Consider the following 22,662-nt stretch of genomic DNA (forward strand, 5'->3'; position numbering starts at 1 on the left):
CTCATCGGAAGGGCTATGGTGTTGATGTAGAAGCCCTTCGTGGTGGATTCCCCCTCCGGTAGAACGCCGGCGACGGCTCCAAGATGGGATCTCGCGGATACAGAAGGTTATGGTGGCGGAAATATTTCTTCGGTGGCTCCCTGGATGTTTTCACGGTATGTAGGCTTATATAGGAAGAAGAAGTACGCTGGTGGCCGCTCGAGGGGCCCACAAGACAGGGGGCGCGCCCAGGAGTGGTGGGTGCACCCCCCTATCTCGTGGCCGCCTCGGCTGCTTCTTGGCTTGCACTCCAAGTTCTCCGGATCACGTTCGTTCCAAAAATCACGCTCCCGAAGGTTTCATTCCGTTTGGACTCTGTTTGATATTCCTTTTCTTTGAAATACTGAAATAGGCAAAAAAAACAGCAATACAGGCTGGGCCTCCGGTTAGTAGGTTAGTCCCAAAAATGATATAATTGTGTAAAATAAAGCCCATAAACATCCAAAACAGGTAATATAATAGCATGGAACAATCAAAAATTATAGATACGTTGGAGAGGTATCAGGGGTTACTAACGGATCACTAGCCAACCTATACTAAGCAGTTTAGGATAACCATGTAGGTAAGAATAAGCAGGTACAAAAGCAGGCTATGCATCAGAATAGGAGGAAATAATAACAGTAGCAAAATCTAATGCAAGCACGAGATAATAGAATGGGCGATATCGGGATGGTCAAAGGGGGGGCTTGCCTGGTTGCTCAGACAAGAAGGAGGGTCATCGTCGACGTAGTCGATCACAGGGGCATCAACAGTGGTCTCAGGGTCTACCGGAGAGAAGAGGGGGAAGAAACAGTAAATACACGCAAACATATGCATAACATGACAATAAGCGAAGCTAGAGGTGTTCTAACGTAGTGCTAGGCGATACTGGCGAAGGGGGAAAACAAGGGAAAGTTTTCTCGGTTCCGAACGCCTGTCAGACAGATGAATCGGAGGGGAAAACTTACATATTTGCTATGCTAGGGATGTGTGGCGGGTGAACAGACTGCGTATTCGGATTTGTCTCATCGTTCTGAGCAACTTTCATTTAGAAAACAATTTCATCCGAGTTACGGGTTATTTTATATGATTTTGCAAAGTTTTAATTGGTTTCTAATTTAACCTATAAACCCTGGAGAACTGCTAGGCAGGACTAAGGTGGCCACGTCGCCTTTAAATCGCTCGTGCCACCGCCTGTTAATTAGGTGCCCTACCGAGGGCATTTTAGTCATTTCACGTTTGGATATAAATCCCAGCAGCTCCTGTGCAACGTAGAACCCTAGCCGCCTCCCCATATGCCGCCCTGCCCGACCCGCTCACCCCGCCGCTCCGCCCGTCCCGCTCGCCCCCTTCCCAGCCGCTCACCCCGCCCGTCTCGCTCGCCGTGGCCGATGACCACGCCACCAGAGACCGCAGACCTTGGCGCAGGCTCGTGCTCCCGAGTGGTGGTCCCTCCTCGTCGCCACCCCTCTCCTCTGCCCCGTGTCGGATCCGAGGCATGCGGGTACGGAGGCGAGCTTCTCCAGCGGTGCCCGCCTCCCTCTCGTCTCCTCAATCCTCTTCATATCGTCCCGCGTTCTCGATCTATGCCACCACGTGCTGTGGTTCTGGATTGGGCACAGACTCCCGCCATTGGAGAGCAGCGGCGGTGAGGTCTTCAGCTCGGGTACGAGGAGCAGGGGGGTGAGGTGGACGGTGTTGTGGGGAAGAAGTGATTGATGTGGCCGGCAGCGAGCGCCGGTGAGCGACGAGGAGGCCACCATCTCTCCTCATATCCTCCCAGATGCTCGATTGGAGCGGGGGATAGACGCCGCCACAAGCCACCGGGGATGCCACTGCATTATCGTCGGCTGGACGAGGAAAACAGCAAGATGCTGGCCTATGCATCGGACGTGGGCCGCTTCAGCTTTAGGGGAGATTTGACGATGGCGCAAGGTCCCCCACTTCCTTGTTGTGGCGCTGCAGCGTCATGGGCCCTTCTGAAGGTATGCTAACTCCTTCTCTCCTCTTCTTTCATACTGATATAAAAGGTGAGGTGCAAATCTGAAGAATTTTGTACTGGGACAGGGAGGCACATCGGAGGGTGGTAGCAGGTACGTCACTTGATAACTAGCCTTGCTAAAACAACCAGGTACATATCCCAGTTTCTTCTTACCATGACCTCTATATTCCAACCTTTCCACACTACACTACAGCAATACAGGCGCTCCATTGTGTGTGTCAATGTTTTCCTGTACTCATGATTTTTCTCAACCAATGATTTGTCTGAAGTGCCATTGGTATTAATTGTTAAGTGAAATAACCATAAAAGGACAAATAAAATAGAATCTATTTGTTTAGCAAATATATATTAGTGTTTAATGGTAAAAGTTTCAAAAGTTTTTAACATCGATCTGAAGTTGACCTTGGTTCAGGGACGAAGGCATTATATACCTTTGAATTCCCTCTTTTGTTGTTTATTGTTGGATTTGACAGGCAGTTTTTTTCCAGTGGTTGTCGTGGCCTGAAGCAGCAAGTATTGTGGAGATTGATGGACTAGGTGTTTGCAGCCGTAGTCCATCATGCTCTCGGTTGCTGACGTTGAGGTCCAGCCGCAGCTGCCCGTCGCTTAGGTATCTTCCCCCCTCTCATGCTCTTCCCCTTTTTTGCCTTATTGGTTGTATCCAGACCAAGGCTTGATCCAGACCCAAGAAATGTGGTCGCGGTGCAGCTTATCAACTCCATCCCATCTGGGTGCTTCCCGACATGGCAGTGGTGGTCTCCTTTTTCAGTCATCGTGCGTTGCACCACAAGGAATTATGTGGTTTGATGGCAATGAAAGAAAGAGGTGGTGATTTAATTCTGCTTATTTGTGCCACAAACGATTCAGTGGTTTGATGGCAAGGAGCAGGATGTGGTGGTTCAGTTCCACTTATTTGTTAGCTTCTCTTTCCTTGGAGAAATGGTCTCGATGTTGATATTTTTGTATTTTCCATTATCTCAATCTTGAATAGATTGGATTAATGGACAGATACAGGGGTGCTTTACTGGTTACATAGTCCCTTGTGTAATAAATCTTTGTATTCCTTTTTCTTAATCAGGACTGAATTAATTAATTACCTAATTGTTGTTGACCTGAGTTTAGTTGTTCAACTGTGGTCATCAAATATAGCCTCTGGTTGGCTAGATTAGCCGATGTTTTAGCCAATCATGATGTGTTGCACATTGTCTTTCATTTTCTTCTCACTCTTATTCTTTTCATGTTGATTTTTCACTGGCATGGAGAAGAAGAGAGATTATAGGGCGACATTAACTTTAGTTGTCTTTAATTTGACTATGGCTGCAACTTTGAGATTTATCATTTTCTAATTCTCAGTGATTTGTATTTTTTAGGGGATGCTTCTAAGCTGCAATGCTCCATGTCCGATGCAATATGTTTCTGCTTTATTGAAGAGGAGTAACTTGTGCTGGGAAAGATTCCCGAAGGTGATGTCAGATCATTGGTAAATAACAAGGAATCCTTAGAACCTGTCATCTGGTAGTATTTGTCTGCGATAGGTATGCATTCTGTCCAACTAATCAGAGTATTCCAGATTGAGTAATGCTAGAGATACAAACATATTATATATACATTTTAATGCTTTAGCTTCCATAGTGAGAGCAAGTTGCAAGACCAGATGCCATGCGGTCTTACTGCGAGCTCGTCCAGTTCATGGTGACTTGGTGACGACTCAAATCCACCTACCTCTTTCTCTCCATGTCTCCTTTTGTTGCTGTTTGTTGGAACTTTGGATTGCGTTGGCTTGATGGCTGTTTCGGATTAATCAAGGGATTTTGTTTAGCTTAGTTTCATTACCGGCAAGCCTAAGAGAGTCATTCTTTAGTGTGGGTTAAATGAATCAGAGGATTTGAAGAACGGTTCAATTGATATGTACTAAGCAAACCCATGTGCTTGCAATCACGTATGGTTTTAGCCATGTTGCTGCTAGAAAGCTTCCTTCAATTGAACCGATCTTCTCAGTAGCTAATGGAGCGCAATGGCAGGAACAGAGTGGCCAATTGAATCTGATAGTCTGGTTTCTTTGTACTCATGTCTTGCAGAGTAGTTTCCTAACTGATTGTTTGGCAACAGGTATTTTGAAGAACTCAAACTCATGGTAACAAATGAACTAGCAAAGAGAGCCATTTATACCTCTCTTCTGTTAGATAATCCCGTGAAGGACACACACATAAAAGCCATGAAGGACGAAGAAAGAATTATTGATATATTATTATGTTTCTTCTTTGCAAATATATTGCTATGGTTGTTAGCTATGTATACGCCCGGGTGGGATAATGTATAGTTGTATTGATTTAGCTTACCGACCTTGCCACGTTCATGTTTTCATTTCCTTTTGTTCATGATGATTGTTTTTTTTTGTGCAGACCTAGATTGTAGGATTGCATGAGTTGGGGCTTGCGATTTCCCATTGTGGTGCACAGGTAGATTGTATGATGTACTTGCCGAAATGAGCATGGTCGCCATGCTAATTGTTCAAATATTCTATGGCTATTTCAGTGCTTATCTCAGTTACTTGATTTCTTTTGTAGTACTGCCAGGGGTGGCTGTTTGTTTACTGCAGGGGGTGTTGATCTGATGCCCCATTATTTGATTACATGTTTGATGCTCTCCAAAAAATGCTACAAATAATCATAAGAAACTTCTCGCGATAGATTTACAATTAGGGATATTTCCAAATGTTTACTTCTAATTCATTAGCACATCCTCTGTTTTTTTAATTAATTGTTGCCTCCTGCTTTTTGTTTATCTTAGCCTTCTGGTGCTTTTGGTGTATGGGCAAAACAGGTCAGAGTACAAAGTGGTGAATTGCATTTCACATGCCAAGATAAACAAAGAATAAAAAAAGAAAACATGGTATTCTCTAACACAAGAGCATGATACCTTGGGTCCATTGGTGCAGACCAAGAGATAAGAACTACTTATGCTGCAATAGTTTCAGTGGAAGTATAGTCAGGTGTTTAATTGTTTTTTTTTACAGTTTTAGCTAATTGGCTGGGTATCCACTTTATCTTTTGTGCTTGCACATATAATCGATTCTCTGGTCCTACTCGCATGTTCTCTAATTATCTTGGAGTGCTGGCAAGTAATTAGAACATATCTTGGTCCATACTTGCATTAGAATATGCCACATAGAAGGATGTGGCATATCTTGGAATAAGAATGGCCACACGAGCATTCTGTCATGATATTGTAATGAGTGGTCGATACTTGTGGCAGTGCTGCAATGGTGCTATGATGCATGTTTGCACAAGATGCCTGTAAATTATTGATCTTCGTCGTGCTTCCTGCTTACTATTAGTTCAATTGAGCCCAATCTTTCTGGTCGTATTGCTACATGCTTATGATTAATTTCTATATTTCTTGGTTGTTGTATTGTAGGACAGGGAGGCAGAAGAGAGGGCATGCCGGGGAATGAAGGAGAACAAACGTAAGTAGTACTTGCCACTATTCAGATTTCTTTGTTGTTGCATTACAGGATTGTAGGGTGTTTAGATTTTAAATGCTGGCATTGATCGAGGTGTTAACTGGTTTTTAGTTCTGATTAGATGTGAATCAGGTTTTAGTTATGATGAGATGCAGAAATTGTTGAGAGAGGGCATGAATGGTCTATATTTTAACCGTGCTTTTATTCCCTTTTGCCCTTTCCAAAGGGACTGCTCTACCTTTTGTTGACAACAATATATTTATTAAGCTAGGAGGCTGCACCGGTCATGAATTTAAATAGGCTTGCTACCACTTTATTTTGGTCAACATTTTTGGCCCTGAACATGTTATGTTTTGATTTATGAGGTTAAAGCATACTACTGCTTGCATAAATAGCAACATGTTGAAAGTATTGTTGGGTCACTTTTAGGCTTCTAGCTATTTTGATTTTATCATATACAACACTTTCAGACCAGTAAATACAATGACCTCCCTTTTACATTAAATAATCGCGATTGTTCTCATACCATTTGGCATTTGCAGAGTGTCTCACGCACACAAGCTAAAGGTTCACCAAGTTTAGGGAAAGAAAAGTTTCCCTAGACAGGTGGCGGCGGCGGTCAAGACAAGAGCGACGCTGTGAGCGACGGCTCTCGATCGTCTTCCTTGTGGAATCAGGTACGCATCGTCCATCGTGGCCCATCGTGGGTGTTGGCGAGCGGCCGGAGGCGGCTACAGCAGGCCAGTGTCCGTGATCAAGACTGACACCGGGAAGGCTGCCGGTATGTAGTATGATCCTCATCTCCTCCAACTTACATTTTGGTACCACATCTCCATCATTGTAAGGACATATTTCTAGCTTTCACTATCCTACTCTACTATTCCGTGCTTGACCATTCCTCTTCCATTCAGGTCTACAGTTGTGCACTCAATTCAAATGATTATTCTCTGTTCTTTGCCTCAGAACTACATATGAGAGCTACAAAGGGTTGGCCAAGATACTCAATTAAGCTATTTGATTTAAGGTATACTTCTATCGCTTCCTTCTATCCTTTTTGTTTAACTTCTCATATGTATTGTTCACTAAGAATACACTTCCGTGATGATACGTGTTTGTCACAGTAGGTCGCGTTTTTTGTCATGCATGTACATCCATGACAAATTTATGACAGAATCAAGATAGCCATACCTGTGCTGTCGTAGAAGTGTTCCATGACATTACCAAAATTATCATCACGGAAGTGTCCACTTCCATGACGATAAATCGCGCGTCACAGAAGTGCTTTCGTCAAGGGTGACCGACACGTGGCATCCACCGTAACGGAACACCGTTAAGCTATTGGGTCGGATTTTGGATCCGATAACCCGTTAACAGCCCCGACCAATGGGAAATTTCCACGTGTAAAATTCTGATTGGCCGAAGGGAACACCTGTCAGCTCGTCAGTGGGCCAGATGTGGCCCGTCCATTGGAGGAGACATGCCTATGGTACGTCGACACGTGGCTGGGCCCAACAGAGGCCCATATAGGTTTAAAAGGCCGGCCCAGTCAAAGGCCCGTAGAACTTAATCAGGTACTAGTGGGCCAGCCCAATAACGACCTTCTTAATAAAGGCCCATTTACAGCCCGAAACCAGATCTGGCCTGTTAATTGTTCGCCCAATATTTGGGCCCATTTACGGCCCAAAGCCAGATCTGGCCCATTAATTGTTCGCCCAATATTTGGGCCCATTTGCGGCCCGAAGACAGATCTGGCCCGTTAATTGTTCACCGAATATTCGGGTCCAACTACAGCCCAGTGACTTTCGGCCTGTTAGAGGCCTGATGTAGACATGGGCCCATTTGATCCCAGTGTGACTTTCGGCCTGGGAATGGCCCGTGCTGCCCATGGGCCATATATGGTCCGACGGGACATCGGGCCCACTAACGGCCCGTGCTAAAGGTGGCAACAGTTAAGCCCAACGTGACTTTGGGCCTGTTAAAGGTCTGTGGTGTAATTCGGCCCGTTGATGCCTGTACTAAGCTTTCGGCCTCTTAAAGGCCCATGATATCAGTGGGCCAACTAAGGCCCGAGATATGTTTCGGCCTGGTAACGACCCGTGAGCTAACTGGGCGCATAACGGCCCAGTCTATATTTTGGCCTGCTGAAGGCCCGTCGACGACTAGTGAAAATTGAGGCCCAACATGCATTTTGGCCTGCTAAAGGCCTGTGGTTTCATCTCGGTCGTAACAGGCCAGTACAATACTCAGCCTGTTAATGGCCCAATGCTACCTGGGCCAAACTAAGCGCTGGGTCGACAAAAGGCCCAACTAAAATATAGGTCGGTGTAAGTTTTGGCCTCGCACAATGTGTGAAGGCCCCCAATCATTCGGGCCCAAGAAAGACGCAAGCCGGCCCAATTGTGGCCCGCTAAAGACCTTGCCCGTTAGAGTCGAATGTTTCAGCCCGGTCGACTACATCTGATTTTTTTTCAGATAGCGAATGATGGCAGTAACTAGTAGGAATTAAGAACAAACCTACTCTATACAATAAAGAAATTACGGCATAGTAACTAAGAATAAACCTACACTATACAATAAATGATTTAAGGTATATTACATCCACTAGGCATCGAAGTTCGCCACCAGTGATCATAAAGTGCAACGAAGAAGCAGCTTACAAAAATTGGGCACCATTACAACGTAACAAAATAATACTGAACCGAGACCACTTCCAAGACAGTTCAAGAAAGGTTAGCCTTGCGGGGGAACTGCTGCGCAAGCTGCTGAGCAAGGCTGTGAGACCGGCCTAGCATGTCGGTCATAGCTTCCAGGTGTAGCTGTTTAGCGATGAGGTTCTCATTGAGGTTCTCTGCAATCTTTCTTAGAGATAGGACTTCAAGTCGAAGTTGAGTTGCAGAATGCCTTTCTGCTAGAACTTGGGACTGAAGAAGTCGAACTGATTCAGACAACGAATTCTGTGAGCTTGTCTGACTGTTAGTCTCAAGTAACTTGAACACTGCATCAAGACAAGACTTTGGGGTTGTCTCGCTATCTTCAAGATGTTTTGCCTTCTTTGCTGCAATATATGTTGGGTTTGTCTCACAACCTTCAGCAGACTTGTGCATGCCATTAGGCATATCACCTTGAAACAAAGCAGAGAGATGACAGGTTTTGCACCTGTATAAACAAAGATGATAACTGTTCTGTCAATTCTATCCAATTTCAAATTAGAAAATAAAGAGTAAGTTCAAAATATCAATAGCATAATTTGGCATTGTTCATAATGCGGGGAGCTTCACCACACTACTGGATTACCATGTCAACATAACAAGCATAGATGAAGGGTAAAGAAAATCATTGTATCTATTTTGGATAATGTGCATGGCATGTTGTTCATATCATTAGCCACATCAGTAAGATAAAACAGGAGATGACAAGGTGCAAACGTGGGCTGCTTCACCACACACTGGATTATAGATCCACAAAACCAAGCATACATATAGGGAGTATTAAGTAATGTGCATGGTATGAATAAGAAATTTGGTTTTACAAGTAAAACTTAGAACTTACGGTTCTTACAAACATGCATTTTGGTAGAAACAGCAAACTAAACAGCAGTAAATGATAGGGAGTATGAGAAAATTAAACAGCAGTTGAGGATAAAGGCTTTAGAAGGACTGACTTACATTAACAGTTAACACCGGCTTTATAATGCCCTTCTCCATGTCAAGGGAAGGATAACTCAAGAATTTCAGCACAGAATCTTCTTCATAAGCATTGCCTGTACTCTACATTTTGTAGAGAGTAATTATATATATGATAATACTGGAAGGGATAGAGGATAATGAAGATAAGATGCAGATTGATGCTACATAATCAACTACCAATCCCTGTAAGTACAAGCGTTACAGGACAAAATGTACTGACAAGAGCAATGGGCTACACTTCTGCACTGGCATTGTCTGTGTATTCTACTTGTTGGTAAGATTAAATATAGATCTGATCTTTTTTAGTAAATGGTGGGAGAGGGAGATAAGATGCAGAATGCTACAAAATGAACCAATCCCTCTTCCCATAATACAAGAGTGTTTTGAACACTGGTGTACTGTACAAAACGTTCTTATATTATGGGACGGAGGGAGTAGTTGTTAATGTAAGTACAATGATAGACCACGTTCAGTCCTTACAAGAGGACTGTAGAGCTAAACCTCTTCAAAAGCATTGGGTTGATTCTAAATTTGTGTAAGAGTCCATACGGATCTTATAATGTCCACCAAATGGACGATTATGAGGCTAACATGTGCAGTGATGCTACATAATCAAACAGGTATGAAAGTAAGTATGGTCATACAGGGCAAGAGGTACTCACAAGAGCAATGCAGTGTGCAGTATAGTTGCGAGATTCTGTGGTCCCTTGGTCCCTTGAGAACGAATGTTCTTCTGCTAACAGTTTTCGTACAAGTGAGACATTAAGGCAAATGCAGAAATGTAGTTCAAATTGTGATGTGATATCATAGACAGTACCTTACGCTGCAGCCGAGACCAATGCGTAACAAGATTATTCCAGTCATCGTCGCATAAATGTAGTACCGGAGATTTTACAGAAATTTCGTTTAGAGGCTTGCCATCGAAGTGCGCTTGCCTCAGGTAGGAACGATACTTCATCAACGAGTGCTTGAAAAGCGCAACCAACTCTTGCTCGTCATCACAATCCAGTTTGCTCCTTGCCTATTTAAAAGAATGAAATCTTGTGTCTTCTGTCAGCAGAAACATATGCAGTAATGACCATGAATAACATTAGTACATTACTTACGCATAAGTTGCGGAGGAAGACTGGAAATTGTTCTGTGTCTGCGGTATAATCTTTCCATGAAGGAAAGATGCGCACAAAGTTCCTGACAACAACATAAGCTTCGTCTTCTAAACTGGGAAGAAATGGAACAGGGGTCCTATTTGCTGCAATTGGGGCTCTCTCTGGTTCGAAAAGGGATTTGGCAACTGGATTTGGTGTACTCTTTGCTGGAATGGGGGTTTTGCATCGTACAACTGGTGCTATGTCAACTGGCATAATCATACTGTTTGCTGCAGTTGGGGTCTGCTGAGTTGGGGCATCAGAAATGACCAGTGTAGTAGGGCTAGAGTCTGCTAGGGTTGGGGTATTTTGTGGGTCAGGTGATATTGCAACTACACCTAATGGGCTATTTGATTTATCAGGTGCCACTACCTTTTCCAAATACTTTGCTTGTGCTCCTCCACGATCAGCAATCGCCCTCTTCCTTTTGAACGTCTGATACACAAGAACATCATTTGAATGGATACATATGGTATGATGACAGATGGAATATGTACTGAAAATGGATAGGCAGGGCGTATTCACATACACGATGTGAAGCTAATGGCAGTTCAACAAAGTAGAAGCAATGCAAATCATCAGTTGAAATATATGTGCGGGCAATGTAACCTTGGAAAGTTAGAGCAAGTACCTTGATGGGTGAATAAGATAGGGCATCTTCCTCTGACTCCTCCACTAGGGAGCTACATTGACTTAGGTCTCCCTCTAGCTCAGAATCACTGTTAGGATCATATTCTGAGCATGAATCTGTAGGTGAAGAGCCTTTGCATTGCATTGCATCCAGACTTGATTTCAGTCCCTTAATGCCAAGTTTGACAGCCATGGCATTGTTCTGCTTTATTCTTTTCATGCACACAAGCTCATAATCATTATGATGCTGTTCAGAATATGAGATTCATGAAAACATAAAAAGTAGTCAGATTATCTATGGAATGCATTGCGGATTCAACTCGGAGAGTGTCTCCCTATAAACCCCTGCATATGCAAAGTTCACCTCCCCAACCGTGCTGACCAAACCACACATAGAAATACAAACCCCTTATGTCTCTATAACAGGCAGACACACATTTCAAAACTGAAGTAGGAACATTAGAATCATATGAAATTCGTATTTGAACAAATAAACTAAGCAATTATGAGTGGCGTAATGTTTAGCTTCAAGGGTGGAGTGTTGGTAGTGCGACACAAAGCAAGTAGGCAGATTGTATTCCATGTAAAAGATCAAAACCTATGTAAAAGCTGGAAATGACACTTTCTTTCTATACAATGCAGTGTTCGTTACCCACACATGATGGAAGAGATCACATAGAGAAATAATATTCACTCATGTCTACGGTTCCAGTATTTAGAAACAGGGTGGTCCACCCTAAAAGAATATTGACAACAAATATGACAAGGCAAGCATAGATGTAGTGAATCAATCATTTACTTGTGAGCTTATTAGGACAAGTATGCAGAATTGTAACTGCAGTAAGAGACCGTTCAAAATCTGAATGAAGAAGTTTGTCTAGCACTTATTGTTTGCAACTAATCGACATGAATAATTGGATATTATATCGAATGAGTAAGAAATACAAGTAAAATTGTCAACAAACCTGGCTTGTAGTAGTAATCTTAGTCAATGTCACTACGACCAACAATCCAAAATGACTAGTTTCTGTTCCGAGGGCCGGAATTTTGAAAACCCTGTGAACTTTAGAGGTACTAAAGATTACCGAAATACATCTGAACCATTAAGTGTAGGTAGCACTGAGCACACAACAAACCCTAATGACAGTCCTGCCTAATGAGTAATGAATCAAATAGGAAATGGGTGATGAGGAGTGGCTGTTGAGTGTTGAGGACGTATCTCAGGATAAATCAGGTTGGCTTGGTGGGTGCTGCACGCCTGAGCCCTGAACGGACTGGGAGGGTAGGCACGGCGGCGCGCCTGGGCAGCGGTGACGCTGTTGGGCGAGCGGCTCCTGGCGTCCTGTTAGTCCGGCGTCTCCTCCTAGAGTCATGCCGTCCGGGGACGGCAAGTTGCTGGCGAGGCAGGCGGCTGGGGGCGAGTAGATATCGGAAGCGCGTAGCAGAACAGAGGGGAATCAGGGCCTGGGACGACCCAAAATCCCAGGGTGGGCCGGCCCACCGTGGGCACCCTGTAGAGATACACACCCGAGCGGCGAACATGCATTTTTGAAACTAATTTAGGAACATTTAGCTGACCAATTAAACAACTCTGTTTTAATAATATCAGATTCGTATTTGAACATCTAAGCTTGTTTAGCTTGATGGGTGGAGCAGTGTTATTATGACACGACGTATTCTGATCGTATAGTGAGCATAAAAGGGGGAAACTCTAAGCATATTTTTTTAGCAAAAGAGGCTTTCCCCTCCGATTTCTATTAAAGAAACCACCACGGAACCAACACGATCAATTAAACCCTAAGCATGATCAATTAAACCGTATTATGGCTGTGCCATGGCAGATTTGAAGCTGCAAACCGGTGAAATGATATTTAGCATCCATTGTTTGCTTTGAACTAAGAACTAAATTCTAAGAGCTGAAAAGAAAGTAGAGTAACCAAGTTAAGATATATTTTCTGGTTGAGATCAAAAAGTTGAGGAGATATGAAGTACCACCTCTCTTGCGGCGCCGTGTAGGCATCGGGGGTGCGGTGGCTGTCGGTGGCGTTGAAGCAGATCTGTGACGGTAGACGGGTGCATCGGGGGATAAGTCCCGTTGCGGTGGAAGAGAAGGTCGTGTGAGCGGCCCCGGCAAAGAGGACGACGGCGCCGATGAAGCGAGAGGACGCGATGCAAGGCTATTGGTCCGTCGCCGTGGATGAGAAACATCCATCTCTAGCAGTGGACGACGCGGTCTTGGTAGGCGCTCCGGCATGGTGGAGGACGGTGAAGATGGATGTGGTGGAGGACGGCGGCGATGGATGGGGTTGCGGACGGAGGCTGGTGTGGGGATGGGGTGTTCTAGCGCGGACGGTGTATGAATGGGAAAATGGAGGGAGAGGTACGGGGAACCATGTTTTTGGGACGCGCCTGTCTGAAATATGGGAAAGTTACGAACTTAGCCCCCGTTTAAAATTTGGACGTGTCGTCAGTTGGGGATAGGACGGTAATCTCGCATCTCGCTAATATTTGCCCAGAGTGATTTTGGGCGAGGAGAGGGTGGTTGGCGCCCATGGTTGGCGCCCATGGTGTATGAACAGGGCTGGCAGCTAGGGCGGTTGTGTCACGTCTAAGTGAAGTTACAAACCTGCCTCTATTGAAAATATTTGCCTACATTGATTTCAGCCGAGTTGAGTTTGTTTTGACGCCCACCGTATATGAATGGGGAATGGAAGGAGAAACAGAGGTCTGTCGGACGAGCTTGAATCAAATGTGTTTTGCCGCCCATGTTTGACGCCCACCGTGTCGGAATGGGCTCAGAGGCGGTCGTGTCACGTCTAATTGAAGTTACTAACCTACCCCTATTTAGAGCAGTGGAAATCGGGCCGATGGATTGTCCGTGTAACGGGTAGACAGTAATTTCTATCTCCCAAACACTTGGCTTCGGGCAGCCGACGTGGGAGTGGACATTTTGCTGCTTCTTTCGAATTTTGGGACAATAAGCATCCACGTTTACCCTGGCAACTAAATTTGAATCCACTTTGTATTCCTATATGAATCTTTATAAATCATTCTATGTGTTTTTATATATCTTCAAAAGGACGACAAAGATGTATTCCACTGTCATATATGAATATGGTTTACAAATGCCGATACTCAAATTCAGAAACTAGAATCCAGTTTAAGGTGAATTCGAATATTTGGAACACTTCATGTCCAACTCAAATGTCACACACAGCATAATGTGTACTCCCATTTAGATATGTACACAAGCGATGTATCAAGATTCAAATACCGAGTCAATCAACCAAGAATGTACAAAACTAATAGACATATAAACACTTATAGAGTATATGGATCAATAATATCAACTAACATACATAAGCCAGGCCGCTGTACTTTTTTTGGCTACAATAGCATCCTTTTTTTAGCTAGCATCTTGGCCCTTTCTGATGCGTGCCACTTATGGTCCATCTATACTACTACTATTGCTGAATGCACATTCAGCCCGATTGGCATATTTGTAGCTCTGGCACAGCAATCCAAATGAAATGTCTCCGAAGGCAGGCGAAGTTGGCGGCCAACCTAATTCCTCTCCCAGTTGTACCCTTGTGCATCCCCTTCGTAAACGATTTCCACTGGATCTGGAGATTCCCCCCCCCCCCCCCGAATCATCATCTTCGGACCCCGAATCATCATCCCACCTTTTACGCTTCCGCGAAGAAGACGGGCCTGCAATTAATATAGACTTGTGCTCAAATAAAATTACAAACCAAAAAACAAAATAAAAAACAATTAGTACATGATCTCTAAAACAAATGGTTTGATTGATTACATGAACAGACAACATAAAGGTTATTCAACTATGGAAAGAACATTTCACCTATGATTTACCAACTAGGAATTTAATTTCCTTTTTCCCTTCATGACCTTAACAATCTGGTCAGTCTTAGCTTTCTTCGTTTTGAAATCCACCAAATATTTAATGGTTGTCTTGAGTACTACTTGTGATTGTGCTGTTTGCTTCCTCAACATGTCAACTTCATCTCTAAGTGCAGAAGCAGAATCTCTTTCTACCACTAGTTTAGCCTCTAGAGCATCAGCAGTTGGCAATTCATAATGCACGATTGGGCCGCTGCCACTGCTGTGGGATGATGCAACGTCCATGGGGACCTCGCTCTTTGATCTTGGGCTAACCTGTTTTGCCATTAAAGTTCCGATTGGATTCAGAAAAGTTGAAGTTAGCAAAACATCTCAACTAGGAGTTATAACAGCAAACCAGTTAAACAAACAAGGAATTAAAGAGTTTCAATTGGATGCTGAAAAGTATAGTAGTTATTAACATCATTGTAACCCGCTGTTGCAGCAGCAAAGCAGTTAAACAAACAAGTAGATATTTAAGTTAAGGCAAACAGGTAATTCTTAACATTAAGTATCAAACACATAGAGAGGCGCAGTCTACAATATGATTAACAGGTTGTGCCATTATGTAATCAGTAGCAAACTAAATTAAGCCAAGCAATGTAATTGAACAATTTTGCAATAAGTGGCTAACTAAAATTCCGAGAAGCAGGTAACTGAACTTATGCTAGTTCTTTGTACAGGCACACTGCAACTTCTTTTTCGCTTACAAGGTTGTACAAAGGAGTCCATGGCATCAATTGCTTGGATACACAGTCCCAATACTTCTTTCTTCCCACACTGCATGGGTAAGTCAAATGGTTAATCTGGTAAGATGGTGCGTCATTGATATGTTTGTAGTCCTTGTACACCATATTGCATTTTGTATTTTTTGGTGCTTGCATCATTTAGTGTTTATAATCTGAACTACTTTGGATCATTAGCTGGTTTTCAAAGTGCATGTAGCTTCACATTTCTCAAGTTATGTTGATTTCCGGAGTGCAAGTGCCTTCGTATTTTTTAAGTTAAATGTTCGCCCCTGGTAACTTGAATTCGTGGATCAGCCACTGCACACAAATGATACACGAATGCCAGTATGAATTAAATAAAATGCAGGGACTTATGCTAGCTCATTGTACAGGCTCACTGCAGCTCTGCTTGCGCTTGGCATGTTCCATGTACAAGTCCATGTTACCACTTGCTTGGATGTGCAGGCCTTGTGCTCCTTGCATCCCCCTCTGCATTTTTCACACGGTGAATGGTTGATCAAATAAGAGGAATCGACCTTGATGTTGTACCGGAGGACAGATACTTGCAAGGTTATACGGGTGTGTAGGATGTGTACCAGATCCCGAAGCACCGTCATGCTTATTAAAAAATGGATTTGCTTGTTTCAGATGATATCTCCAGAAGAAATAAGAGTTAAAGTCAGAGTTGCATAAGCATGTAAGCTAAGAGAGCAGTGAAAGGATATCCAAACATCGTCGGAACAGTGCACAAGGGAGTGATGTGTGGATACCTAGTTCGGGCCGACGTTTGGGCATGATCGCCTAGCTAGAGTGCTGGTCACTTCAGAGCCGTTGAGGGTGATGCGCTGGCATTGGCTGGCCGCGCACGGATGCAGATCTTGAGTGGCAGCGGAGCGCTGTGATGCGGTGGACGAGACCGTTGGTGAAGCCCCAACGGCCTCGGGGGGCGGAGGTGCGACGATGTGCTCGGTGAAGTAGCCCCGGTGAGCTGGGAGACGGTGTCGGTGAAGCGCACCTGATGCGGTGGAACTCGGTGTCTGTGAAGCATGTCAGTTGCGGCGGCCGACGTTGTCGGTGGACCACCCGGTGTGGTGAACGAGGGCGTAGATGAGGTAGCTCCGGTGCGGTGGTGAAGCGCGACCGTCGTCTTCGTCATCGTCATCCGGCACAAAGGTGGGGAACGGTGGGGAAAGAGACGAGACGAGGGGCGATTCGAGGGATGACAACGAATTTGGGATTTGAGCAATCTGGGCGCGGAAGGGGACGGTGGAGAAGAGAGATTTTGAAGGACTAGAATTGGGGCCACCAGATATTTCAATCTGAAACGTGGAAGCGCGAACTTATATTGTCGTCATCCTTTTTTTGGGGGGAGGGGGGTGGGTGGCTGGGTGCTACGTGTCCGTCCGACACACGCGACCACCCCGACAGGACTATGCTTCGGTGCCTTAAGGCACTTGCCTTTGTGTCCATGACATGTGGGCCCAACAGGTGGCTGACCCACATGTCAGTCACCCAAGGGCAGTTGCCTTTAAGGCACCGAAGCAGCGTCCACCCCGACACGACCCTGGTCTGCCTAGTGCGCCTACATTTGAGAATGCAAACAAAATGGATCTTCTTTCATTTGCAAATGAATCTGTATGTATTACCATGCCTGTGTTTTCCTTGCAATAATTAGTCATTCGAAACGAGATACTCCATCCGTTCACTTTTGTAAGTCGTTTCAGACAACTTAAAATGAACTGTTTTGCACATTGTCTGAAATGTCTTCAAGGTCTTATAAAAGTGAACAGAGGGAGTACTATAAATTAATTAATGAGGAGTTATTTGAAAAAAAAATCTAAATGGTACCCACGCTAACGTGGATTAGAGTGTGTCACAAATTAGTTATTTGAATTAGAGTGTGTGTCACGTAGTTAGTTATTTGAATTAGAGTGTGTGTCACGTAGCGATCTCCAATTCTAATGTGGATTTCGCATTTCACTGTATCCATGCTACTTTTTTAATACAAATTCATATGTATATGATGAACACCATGGTAGTGAGAAAACTTTTGGATGGATTCAAACATATGACCTACAAAATAGCACAACGAATTGAGTCAATGTCAACTTTTCGAAACTTAGTATGGCACGAATTCGAAATAATTACCCGTATGCTTGGTCCTCGTTTCAAATCTTACAATGTACACCGAATTGAAACATCAATATTAAGTCTCGTACTATGTACATCCAAATGTTGGTTTTAGCGCCCCCCCCCCGTGCACAAACGCTACATACTTCCTGTATTGGTCAATCTTCCTCTCCTAAGCACCTTATAAAGCTATCGGTTTCGAACACACGTTCATTCTTTCTCTCCATGTTTCGATCTCTAAGTCTCTCAACTACACAACCCCTTTTTCCACTCCTGTTACCAAATGTATTTACCTCACACACCCGCCATTGCACCCCATGCTGAGCTCTCTCTCTCTCCCCCTCTCCCTCTCACCCTCTCGCGCTAAATACATGCATTGCCTATCTATCCCCCCAACCTCTCGTGCGCACGCACGCACGTTGTATATCTAGGTCACTCCCTCGAGACTGTCTTATTCTTTCTTCTGCACGGCGGGCCACACTCGCTCAATCTTGCTCTCTTTATCTGAGTCTTGTTTAACCTCGTTTTCTTTCACACACAAATGATATATCTCCCTGTTCGGGCCTCGATTGACACACTCTATACTCTCTCATGCAGATTGTCTATCTAGGTCAGTCCATCCAAGCCGCCGCCACTCTTTCGACCTCATGGTGGGCCACGCTCACTCAATCTCTCTCTCTCTCTCTCTCTCTCTATATATATATATATATATATATATATATATAGGGTGGGTCAATTATGATAACACCCTTTAAGACCTTATTCTGCACCTCAACAAGGCTTATTCTGCTAACACCTCTGTCCCGCCCCAACTACCACCCACCCATCGATCCCATCCAAATCCCCATCCCCACCACTTCCTCCCCACTCCTCGGCTACCAAATATCCCCCTCCCCGCGGAGCCCGGCCGACCACCACCTCCCGATGCGCCGCCCGGCCGACCACCACCTCCCGATGCGCCGCCCAGCCACTGCCTCGCACCGCGCCGCCAACAACCACCTTCCACCGAGCTACCTGTGGGACACGACGGCGTGGCCACTGGCCACCGCCGGCACCACCACCTCCCACCCCGCCGCCCGGCCATGGGGGCGCCGCCACAATGAATCCGACCATCTTCGTGGTTCTCGCGTCAGATCCAGTCGCCGACAGCAAGGTCCGCCACCCTGCTTGCTGCCCGGACGACTTTCACCGCCTCGCCCTGTCCTACCACGACCGTAGACGTCGCCTTGTTCCCATCTTCCTCCCCTGCACCATCAGTGGTACTCGGGCGCCACCCCCCTCCGTGCAGCTCGGTTGTGGCCCCCGTGCAGCTTAGATTGCGTCCATCTCTCCTTCCCCCTCACCCACGCCGCTTGGCAGCGATGAGCGGCGGTGGAGAAGCGTGCTCATGGCGGGGAGAAGGTGCGGGTGCGTGGGGCTCGTCCCACTCGGGGGAGAGCAAGACCTCCGTCTCCTCTCCCTCTGGTCGCCGCCATGGCCAAATTGCCCACGCGCAACCGCACTGCACGTGCTCATCGTCCGCACTACACGGGCTGAGGTGGTGCTCCTCCTTTCGCCAAGATCCAGTGACCTCTCCCTCTCCTCTCCGGCACCCCCTCTCCATCCTGTGGGCTCCTCTACAATGGACAGTAGGGGATCTGCCCAGCGACCACCTTCCAAGCGCCGTGGTTGGCCCGGACGATGTGCAGTTCACTGACGTGGTCCCCTGACTCACCTGGGCATCTCCACCTGCACCAGCTTGGCCTCCCCCTTCGACAAGACAACACATTTTTCTTGACATCTGCTCGTGGTTCGGTGCGGGTTAGCTGCAGTGCGAAGAGCCGCGGCGTGCAAATTTTTCTGACTTTCAACAAGGCTGCTGCTCCTGACACCTTCATCCTCTGTCGTAAATGAGATCCAGGAGGAGCAGTAGCTCACCACAGCTTGGAGTTCACTTTTTTTTGTGTTTTCCATATTTTTGCTGTTGATCTAATGATTTCAGTGTAGTGAATTTTCTAATGTTGTTCGATTCCTTTGTGCAGTTTGCTGGATGATGTGTGCCTTGCACTGCTCCCCCAATGTTTCACTTCCTCCGCCATGGAGTACTACCTACAAAAAGCCAGGGAGCCACGCAAGGGAAGAGCAGAGCGGTTTTGTAGGCACATTCGAAGCTTCCCGGTGGCATGCGACGTGTAGTTCACTCGCTTGAGCAAGCGGTTTGGCAGGCACGTTAGGTGCAGTGCGTTGGCATGATCTTGTAGTGTGGGCATGTATGTTCGTGATGTGTGCCCGTGTTTCTTGCAGTGGCCGAGCACCCATGGCCTCTCGCGGTCCGAAGGCTTCGGCGTGCAGTGTAGCTCATATTGTCCTTCAGTGCGTTTTAGTCCAAAAAGGAAACTTGGAAAGGTTGCTGTTTAGCTCTTGTTTGTGACAAGAATTTGGTGCTTCACTTTTGTTAATAAAACCACGAGCGGTATTCTTTCTTTTTAGATGCGGCTCACTTGTCCTATATGTTGGTTCACTTTTGTATATGCGAGAAAAAAGGAAGCATCATGTGCATGCAGTTCCTTTTGTATATACCTGCAATGCGGTGTGTGTATGTGTGCAGTACACCCCATAGGTCATGTGGTTTTTTAGAAGGCAATTTGTGTTGTCGCATGTGGCTGTTTCACTTGTTTTTTGTGTGCTTGCAATGCGGTGTATGTATGTTTGCAGCGCACCCCTGTGGTTCCCTTTGTAAATATAATAAAAAATCAACACAGAAGAAGTTCATTTTTTTAGATGAAGTCCACTAGTTTCTTCCCAGTGATTCACTTTCACCAATCGAAAAAATCACTTTCACTAATCGAAAGAATGCAGTCCTCTAGTCTGGGCCACGCGGTTCACTAACTTTGACCATGAGGTTCACAAATAAGCGTAAAAAAATTAGAAAAAAAACTTACGGGGTTCACTTCCCGTATGATGCAGTGCAGTTTTCAGCCTTAAGCAGTGCGGTTTTCTGTCCGATGCGGTTCACTCGTCGATTTTGATGTTGCGAAAAACAGAGTATCCGTATTTCAATAAATTCAAAATCGCTCTTAAACCGTAAGGAATTAGAGAGCATGTTCTACATGAAAAAGTTGCGCCTCGTCGATACCTTTCCAACGGCGTATAATTTGAATCATTTCAACCAGCGGTTTGTGAAAATTTCACGAAAAACGGCGGCTGCCTCTCGTCGTCAGTAGTACAATTTTTAAAATTAACTAAAAACCATAAGTATTCTCAGAAAGATTCCAACATATGAAAGTTGCGCCTCATTCGTAGCTTTCCAACGGTGTATCACACGCCTCGTTTTGATAAACGGTTCAAAAACTGGAGCAAAAACAGTACGAAAATTGCTAAAAATTTGAAAAAATAGAATTCCGCGATTTAACAAATTTGAAACTGCTCTTAAACCGTAACAAATTACAGAAAATAATAGATATGAAAAAGATGCGCCTCGATCATATCTTTCCACTGGCGTATCATTTGCTTTATTGCGATGAACGGTTTAGAAAAAATCGCGAAAATACGCTCGCTGCCACTCATCATCCGCCGCGTCGTTCTTGAAACTGCTCTTAAACCGCAAGGAATCTCGAAAAGTGTTCAACATGGCGAAGTTGCGCCTAATCCATAGCTTTCCAACGGTATATTATACGCCTCGTTCCGATAAATGGTTAAAAAACTAGAGAGAAAACAGTACCAGAAAAACACTGCATGCAATTTTTTTTGATGCGAAGTTCACTAGTCTTTATTTTTTTTGACCTGAAACTGTAGGGTATAGACCCCACAGTAATTTTATCGCTCCACAAGAAAAGGTTACAAATGTACACAATTTACAAGGTCTAACAGACCCAAAAAGAAAAAGAAAGAAAGCATGGGACTCACCTCAAGGAGGCAAAAAGGAAATCCATCTAAGCAAATCCTCCTTGAACTTAGGCCTAATTCTATGAACCAGGAGGGAAATGTCTAAAATAAAAGAAGACCTCCATCTACGAAAAGATGGTGGGATATTCCTAAAAACCCTGTCATTCCTGACATTCCAGATGTTCCAGCATGCTAGGAAAACCACTTCAGAGAAGAAAGGCTTAGCAAAGTCTCGTCTAGCATGACAAGCAATGGCAATCATATCATTCCAGATGTTCACTAGTCTTTATTGCAGTGTTCGTCTTCAAAATGATGATGTGCGCTTCTGTTTATATATATCTAGGCTATTCTGTTACGCGTAACAGAATATTATTCTTTTACCCTATTTGAACTGATGAATTCAAGCAGTTGAACTGATGAAATTCGAGCGGTCGAACTGATGCTTTCTGTTGCTGTTAAAAATCGTCTTCTTTAGTTCAATTTTTTTTGCAATTTTTTTTGTCGAAACGGGGTGTGTAATATATCGTTGGAAAGCTATTGACATCCACATCACAATCTTATAATTTGTTTTTGCAAAAAAATATGATTTAAGAGCAGTTTCGAAAAAACCATTTTTTCAAAACCAAAAACGTGAATCGTATTTTGGACTTAATTTTTAAACGGTTTGTCGGAATTGAGCAAATGAGATGGCATTGGAAAGCTTTGTGAAAATCCGCATCTTCCATATATCTACTATTTTTTTCAAATTCTATATGATTTAAAAGTAATTTGAAAAACAGTGAAATTCTGGGCGAAATGTTTTTTCACTGTTTTTTGCAAATGGTTTATCGGATTGACGCAAATGATACGGCATTGGAAAGCTATGGAAAATGCGCAACTTTTGCATATAGAAAGTTTTTTGTAATTCCTTATGGTTTAAATACGAATTCAAATACGGTTAAAATTGGTTTTGAACACGTTTTTTTAAAAAGTTTGTTGAAATGGGGCAAATAATATACTGTTGGATAGCTATCAAAAATGCGAAACTTAGTCATGTTGAACGTTTTCTCAAATTCGTAACCGTTGAAGAGTAATTTTGAATATGGCGAGACCCATT

General features: G+C 44.4%; 1 long non-coding RNA gene across 4 annotated transcripts; it reads left to right on the plus strand.

Moving 5' to 3' along the window:
• The first annotated feature begins 1,313 nt into the window (after nucleotides 1-1,313).
• On the plus strand, nucleotides 1,314-20,170 carry LOC123155485 (uncharacterized). 4 transcript variants are annotated; one of them, XR_006477449.1, is made up of 9 exons: nucleotides 1,314-2,003; nucleotides 2,086-2,630; nucleotides 3,391-3,500; nucleotides 4,423-4,479; nucleotides 5,438-5,486; nucleotides 6,026-6,264; nucleotides 6,395-6,507; nucleotides 15,528-15,632; nucleotides 19,724-20,170. It is a non-coding gene; the product is annotated as an uncharacterized lncRNA (long non-coding RNA). The 4 variants fall into 4 exon arrangements; XR_006477451.1 differs by having other exon boundaries at nucleotides 3,391-4,479; XR_006477452.1 differs by having other exon boundaries at nucleotides 2,086-2,111; nucleotides 2,509-2,630; nucleotides 3,391-5,486.
• The last annotated feature ends 2,492 nt before the right edge of the window (nucleotides 20,171-22,662 follow it).

The sequence above is a fragment of the Triticum aestivum genome, chromosome 7B, assembly GCF_018294505.1.
Source record: "Triticum aestivum cultivar Chinese Spring chromosome 7B, IWGSC CS RefSeq v2.1, whole genome shotgun sequence".
Lineage (NCBI taxonomy): Eukaryota > Viridiplantae > Streptophyta > Magnoliopsida > Poales > Poaceae > Triticum > Triticum aestivum.